The sequence below is a fragment of the Glossina fuscipes genome, unplaced genomic scaffold (genome assembly GCF_014805625.2).
Source record: "Glossina fuscipes isolate IAEA_lab_2018 unplaced genomic scaffold, Yale_Gfus_2 73, whole genome shotgun sequence".
Classification (NCBI taxonomy): Eukaryota; Metazoa; Arthropoda; class Insecta; order Diptera; family Glossinidae; genus Glossina; species Glossina fuscipes.
The window spans coordinates 1127364-1135758 of NW_023998436.1; the positions used below are offsets into that span (position 1 = coordinate 1127364).

At 34.7% G+C, this 8395-nt stretch overlaps 1 non-coding gene across 1 annotated transcript; it reads left to right on the plus strand.

Annotated features, from left to right (window-relative positions):
* The first annotated feature begins 5577 nt into the window (after positions 1-5577).
* On the plus strand, positions 5578-5742 carry LOC119638165. The gene has a single exon (XR_005247389.1). It is a non-coding gene; the product is annotated as a U1 spliceosomal RNA (small nuclear RNA).
* Positions 5743-8395: the final 2653 nt, after the last annotated feature.

Below are 8395 nucleotides of genomic sequence, written 5' to 3' on the forward strand. Positions count from 1 at the left end.
AGACATTTTCCAGACGGACATGCGTCAATGCTTAAATCAATTTAGAATTTGGTGCTGATCAAGAATATGCATACTCTGTGCGATCCCGGATGCATGCTTCTGGGCGTTGCAAGCGATTTGAAAAAGTGAATACACCCCTCATTCTTCGGTGATGAGTATAAAAATATATTTTATGGAACCTTTATGCATAGAACAATTTTTCATAAATCTCAGTAACATACTAATCGCAATGACTATATCAAATATGTTACGGCTATCTCTCTGTCCTGAACTGAACATTGCTGAAAAGAATGAAATAATTTAGGTTCACTAAAATGATTTGTAAAATGACAAAGATTTTGCAAATAATGCTTTCATGAAGTAGCAATTTATGCTGGTAAGCATTGTGGGGCATTACCAAAGAAATAATGCAATGAAGTCTTATAAATACTGTTGAAAACTAGAGGAAGAAAAGAAAAACAACAAGTAAGAAAATTAAATTCGATCCGAACCGAATCTTTTATACCCATTTACGCCAAAAAAATACAAAAGAAATAGAGGAACAAAATTTTCATGCTCTATAGTGTGGAGCGGGCGCAGTTGATTTCTACTATTTTCAAAATAAAAGTTTTTGTCGTAGAAGGATGTGGGCGTTGTAGGCGTATCCTTTGGAAAGTCTAGGTCAATCACAAATTCTTTTGCAATTTTGTAGGCGCTATCTTCATCTTCACTTAGGATGATTACCACAAATACTACGGAGTTGCGCAAACAAACAGGTGGACAGTCAAAGAGGTAGCCCTGTCTATGTGCATTCAGGATTTGAAACTGGCCGATGATTTGCATCCTTTATATAGCTTTTGCAGCTTGTTTCTGCGCGCTATAGAGATATTGAAAAAATTAGTTATATTTTGACACACTATAATATTGGGTCGGCGTTGTCTCTTTTTTTCCATTTTTATGCTCAGATGCTACAGATCGCTCAAAGGATATGCGTTCAAATTTTTGTACATATAGTTTATGAGTAATAAGCAAAAAAGCAATTTTTCATTGGATTTGAAAAACAGAGGTGTTTTCAGTTTACGCTCCACTGTACGCTTTGTGTGTGCAAGGACTTTCAATGTTTTTGCCAAATTTGAAGTCGGTAGCTTCTTTTTTGCGGTGTCGAGAATATTTACAATAGACTTTACACGGACGAACAGATGGTTAGATGGACAGACGGACATGTTTAAATCGATTTAAGATTTAATGCTAATCTAGCATTGACATACTTTGTAGGGTCTCTGATGCTTCCTACTGGGTGTTGCAAATGTTTTGACAAAACGAATATACCACTCATCCTTCGGTGACGGGTATAACAACCACAAAAGTTTTTTGATTGAAAATCGGAAAAAAATCGAAATTTTCTCAACACAAGTAAAACGGAAAGGCATGATATCCCGTATATTTTCTCATGGTATACATGATTAAAGAACTGAAGAAAGCACTGTTGGACGAAAATAATGGGAAAAATGCCAATACGACAAAATCACACTGCCAGCAGCATCAATTTGTCCCTTTAAGATGTTCACATTCACGAACATTGCACATTGCAAACGGAAATGTGACAAAGAAATAAAAATTAATCGAGAGTCTTTTGATTGCTAATATATAAACCAATCAAATCGATAGTTATATTTAACACGTAAACAGAATGAAAAACCTATTGAAAATTGGAAAAAACAAGCCAAGTAAGAACATTAAAGTCGAGCAAGGGTGACCATTGAATACCCTACACCATTCCGCTTGGTACACTTACTAAATCGCTTTTGTAATATATATGTACCAAGGTGTACGTTTCTAGAACGCCTGCGTGTAGGAGGATGTCCAAAATATCATATGACATGATCTAAATTTAGCACATTTAATTTACATCCCAAAAATGTTATTATCTTTCAGTTTCCATCTTAGAAAACTGCATAATATATTTTATATTAGGGCTTGCTTTTATTGATAACTTTTACACATATATGTTAGGGCCTCAAAAATAGATCAAAGTGATCCAAATTCCCTACTGTTCATATTTTTGCTAAACAGTTAATATGGATCACGGTTTCCTATAAATCCTCATATCTGGTGGTATCCAAAAAATAAAGTTACGCGATTTGCTATTAAGAATCAATTTTCATCATGAACATTGAATTTTTACTTTATACAGATCCAGGGCAGTTTTCGTAGAAACGGTTATATGGGAGGGAATTCGTAAAATTGACCCTGCCAAACCAAATTTTCCATACCTATTTAGATTATCAATATACTATTACTCAGCGGCTTCTTTCATATCCGACTTTTGTTCCATATAAAGACTTTTTTAAATAAGGCATTATATGGGTAGTAGTCGGAAAAGAGTGGACCTATTCGATATGTATTCAATAGCATTCGTCCTTTTTGGTCACGTCATCAAAATGTCTTCAACATCAGATGTGCAGATGGACGTACACGCTTAGATTGATCGATATAATAAAATGTACATCTATCTTAACTCCTACGAGATGCTACACATGTCCGCACAAACTTAATATATCATGTGTCACAAGTGGTATCGGATATAAATACCGATTACTCAAAGGGAAATAGCGCATTAAAGGATGATTTTCTTATACAATATAATAACAACTACTTGAATATGAAAATTTACCAAAAAAGAAAAAAATTTCTTAAATCAAGCAACTCTTTTGTAGAAAGTTTTAAAAAAATACTCCTTTCAATAAAACAACAACAAAAATTACTCGTGCATACCTTGTAGCTCTAGTACAGCCATATAACCGTTGATATAAGCAATAGCTATATACACAACCAACACCACAATGTGTAGGAAATATCAGGAACGTCAGCGCTAGAAGGCTTAACAAAAATGCACACAACTGAAAGAAATGTAATTAAATTCTTATGTTAAATAATTGTTTTCCACAATATCTAGCATCCCCAACTGGGACTCTTTCAACACGGTTACGCTGCTAGCATCCTTGAAAATAACGAAATTTCCAGTGACAATTAGAAAGATGTTGAGCTTAATGAGGCATTAAGCCACCGTTGCACCACATATTTGTAAACGACAACATGAAAGACACTCAGCACTTTCATCAGACATTGGCACTGAAACGTTTGTGCAATGGCTTTGATGAAAATCTATCACTTTGTTGATGCGAATATAATGACAGCAAAGCTACGAATCAAGTTAATGTTTGCTTTAATGAAACGTAAAAACTAGTAAGAAAACTGTTACTAAACCGTATAAAATGTACAAAAGTGTATGAAAGAACCCGATAATATAAACTCGAAATATATCGGACATAAGTCTTTGCTCCCGTCGTTCTTTTCGATACTCGAGATTTTATTGTGCAAACTGATTATATATTTGTTTTCTATTTTGTTTTTATATCTATCACGAAGCACTACTTCGTCCTTCTTTTAGCCAGAATATGAATTTCGTACAAAAAAAAAAAGTTAATAAAAGAGTTCAAGTTAATTGCTCGAGTATATGGAATATCCAAATATTTTCTAGTTTCACTGCAAAGGACAGCCAGATTGTCTAACACAATTGCTCCAGCCTGTTCAAAGTTTTCAAAAAAAATTTAGAATGCCTTAATACTAAGACTTAGCCAAGTTTGCGGAGGGCGATCCGAACCATTTTCAATAGCGTGCGTCCTTGGGCCAAAACGCGTCACTAAACCAAATTTCATCAAAATATTTCAAAGATTGCGACCCGCAGCTTGAAGACAAATGTACCTAAACAGACATCAGACGGACATATGAACGGACAGATGGACAGACAGACTTAGATCAATTCAGATTATGACCCTGCATCGATCAGTATCAATCCTTCTGCGTGTTACATACGACCGCACTAACTTAATGTACCCTGTATCACAAGTGGTGTAGGGTATAAAATTGTATATTGTTGAGCCAAGAAATTGCATTGAATTTTAGTTGCGAAATGAAATTTGTTGTGCAAAAGCTTTTAGGATAATGCAGAGAGCCTTTGGCTTTGTAGAAAAGAAATGTTTACACGCGATAACAACAATTCGAAGAATGCCGAGCACTAATTGAACATGAACAGCGTCCCGGATGACCACTAACATCTAACGATGAAAATCACGTTCAACAAATCAAAGATTCTATGCTCCAAAATGATCGATTACCAAACAATTGAAAACTTTGCTTGGATTAATGAGCACTATTTCAGAAGATGTCTGAGGCCTGACACGCGTCAAATCCCGATTGGTATGAAAAACACTCAATATCTTTGTTAATATCTGTTCGTTCGTTAATATCTGTGGGGAAATGATTTCTCACTATCTATCGGTCATGAAACGCCCTTAAGCTTGTACACAACGGCTGTCGTCTGAAGAATATAAGCCGAATTTGAACAGACAACGAGTCAGTGTGTATAAGTTTGAAACCAGTGTTAATCGTCTGCCGATAAATGGAGAGAGGGTTGCACATTCTAGATTATTACGCCTAATATATCCCGAGCTACTTTTCCCATACGTAGCCGAAAGTTGTGTTGCTGATAACTCATGATATTATCACTTATGGTACATTGCGCCGATTTTTCGTTTCAGTTGTACCGGGTATTTTTGGTAGCAGTCCCTGAAGATGGTTAGAACAAGCCATCAAATACGCCAAGCGCAAATAACTCCGCCTCCACGTAGTGCCACCGCAAATATTTAACTCTGAAGTCCTTGCTGATGATTCGCCTAGTCTGCAACACAGTTTAGTCGCAACATCTTTCGAATTAAACACGAGAAGTAAAGCTTCCTGCAAATGACAAGAATTTGACTCGTAAGTTGAGATCTTTAATCCGGAAAAACTTTACGATGCGGGAACAAATCGACCAATGTTTCGTTGGAGTTATGTTAACAAGTACCAAACCTTATTGTTTGACGTCTATATATGTTATTTCCTCAACCACATACAGTTACACCATTTTTGAAAAATGCTAGAAGCAAAATTGTACATTTATTATTTCACATCCGCATACATGCATAAGCAAGCACATGAATAAGAATAAACATTTCTCTATAGTTTACTTTAAAAAGCGTAGTAACTACAGCTGACGTAGGTTAGACCAAAGTGCTTAATATCCTCCACCAGCTAATGTGCGCGTTATAATTGTGAGAAACATAAAGTGAGAATCCGTCCTCTCAATGTTTCGATTGCATATCGTATTACATATATCATATATACATCAAATGATATATATCAAACGATTTGACAATCTCATGCATATAGTTGTACAAATTAAAGGCATACATGACTTCCAACAACATCATCCCTTTAATTTTTGTTTTTCTTCTCTTATTCAGCAAAGGAACAGGCAAAAATTCGATGTGTCTATATCTAAATAATAATAACAGAAGTAACAGTGCACTGTAAAAAGATAACCGAATTTTATTTTCTTTCTCATTCCTATCTTGTAAGTCATTTAATCGCAGCAAACTATCCCTTATATTATATTTTGCTTCATTCAACTGTTGAGTGTGTATTTTTTTCAAAAAAAATTCTCGTTTAGTTTATGAATTATCCAGTACAAGTAATAGTTTCAAATCCTTTGAAAGCATACTTACCTGGCGTAGGGGTTACCGTGATCACGAAGGCGGTTCCCCCGGAGTGAGGCTTGGCCATTGCACTATCGGTTGAGTTGACCTCCGCGATTATTCCTAATGTGAATAACTCGTGCGTGTAATTTTTGATAGCCGGGAATGGCGTACGCGCCGTCCCGACATATTTAAATTAATTTAACAGTTTTAAGCAGTAGTGAGAAGAAGGGCGGTGAGAGGGGTTATTGTAATTTACTTTTACTTAATCTGTCAATTAATATCAAAGGTGTGGATTCGAAAAATTAAAGGGATGAGGCGGCATTTTTGTTATAAAGGCGGCTGTAAAAGTTCATATAAAATTACCTACCACATCATATAAAAAAAAAAATATATATATGCATTAAATCGGTAGAAAGAAATTGCATTTTAAGCCCGAAAAATGAAACTTTAAGAAGTGTTTGTTGTTCCCACCCTTCTTATTTTTCTTATTTCTTGTTTTCTTATATCTTGTGCTTTCTTCTTATTATACCTTACTCCGCTTGTGGTAAGTTTGTGCGGATGTATGCCAATATACAGAAGAATTCCAAAGCTTTATACCGATCAAATCAGTATCATCACTTTCTGAAGCCATGTAAACTTGTCTGTCCGTCTGTCCATGTTTTTTGTGTTCAACATAAAAGTTGGAATTTTTGACATATTGGCGTGAAACTTGTCACACTGACGTGCTTCCATCCAAGAACGAATGCTATTGAAAATCGTTCGCATCCATCCACTTTTACACGACCACTTCCGATATAAACAAATGTAATGAAAATAATGTAATTTTCGAAATTTCTCGACAAAAATCGCCGAGTGGTAAAATTTCGACTTTTTAAATTTGCTATGAACATTTTGGTTCGGCAGGAACAATCTTTTGAACCTCCTTCCATATAACTGTTCATACGGAAACTGAATCTTTATACGATAAAAAGGTCAATCTTTCATTGCGTAAATTGGCTCATAAAAGCAAATTGACCGAGAAATCAACATTACAGTATTTCGACCAAATAGGTCTATTGGGGATATCCACCCCGCTAATGAGGGTTCCGAGGAAATGTAAGCCCTTATATGCAGAAAGGGCCTAATTGTTAAACCTATTATCTACAACAACCTATTAGCTCACTTTATATTGAACATAATCGTCATTTGAGTAAACAAATTGTTCGCAATGCTTTGAAAGTTTGCTACATTTTCTATGAGGCCTGATCTATAGTGTATGTATATATATGGCACGTACAGAGCCTGAGAGAGGTGCAAACTTTTTGGGTGCAAGTAGAATATTTTGGTAAATTACTTTTCTTAGTTACATCAATAAACATCGAAATTTAATTTCATTAATGTATGATTACATGATGGTCTTGTGTATATGTATAAACCTAAATAAACTTATCTAAGTAAATGAAAATTTAACAAAATATAATATTTTCGCAAAGCCAAGTAATGCATTTATGTCAACAATACCTTAGCTCAAGTAAATTCAAGTTTTATTGGATCTAAATTTCCAAGTCTAAAAGTATTCATGTATGTGCATGCATTTACTTACTACATGTGATGATATAATTTGCTTAGCAAAATATATTTAAATATGCCGAAAACATATTGTGGATATAACGTTATGTAGATTTTATAACAGAGAATGAGCTATGAAAAGCTTTTACAATATGAAGGGTAAAATTTGAAGAAAAACATTTTTGTGTACATCAATGTTAATACAAAACAATATTTGCATTAAAATAACAATTTTTAATTAATTCGATTATGAAGAGTCTTTTGTAGCCAACACAAATGATATATTGGATTTATTAGACCAATTTCAGAAACTATGCAACTATGCTGTTGATGAAGGCGAATAGTGAAAACGATTTAATCAAGTTTGTCTCTCGGTCCTTCTTTACAAATCATCATTGCGATGTCATATTTTCTCCCAGAAGAACAAACTTGATCTCATATTTTACGTTAACACTCTATTGGGGTGAAGTTAAAAAATTAGTAAAAACCGATAGATTGGCTCAACCTCAATAATTGAAATCTGAAGGCCCACATCTATCCACTTCGTATTGAATGTAAGAGCCAATATAAAGATAGTGTTAATGGTCAGATGCATTCAGGGAGGCGAAAATATGTAATTTACAGGCTCTGATAAATTCCAATAAATATAGTAAACTATACTGTTTTATTTGCGTCATATAAGCCGGGCACTGCAAGCTTCGCAAGTGCTGTTTAGCCCGAATAGTGGAATAGATTACGAAAAGAGAAGGGGCTCAAAAATATCAAAAGTTTTTTCTCCTGCTAGGAAAGTGATAGCGCGCAATTTTTTCAAATAGCCATGAAGTTATCTTAAATAATGATCTTAAAAAATAGACACCCTTACGGGAGCATATTACGCTACGTTGCCTGACATGTCAAAAAAAAAAAAAGAAAAATTACGGAAGAACGTTCACATTTGCATAAAAAAACAATTGTTCCTTCACTAGAACCAGAAGAGTGTAGTGGTACATATGTCAAGCTTTGCTATGGCGAAAATCTAAGAGTTACGCTTAGCATTGCTTGAACATTCTCCAAACTTTCTATATCCGACCCTAAAGGAATTTAATTTTTTAACCTAAGGTAAACGTTGCGCTTGTAGGACAGAGATTTTTGTGAAATCTGACCGTCCTCCAAAATACTCTTTCAACAGGTTGCAGGGGTGGGAGCTCCGCTAACAAAACTTTCTCGTCTTTTAAGATTTATTGCATACTTTAAGGAAAAAATTTCCAATTTGTTTCGTAAAAGGGAAACTTTTCATCAAACTCACGTAG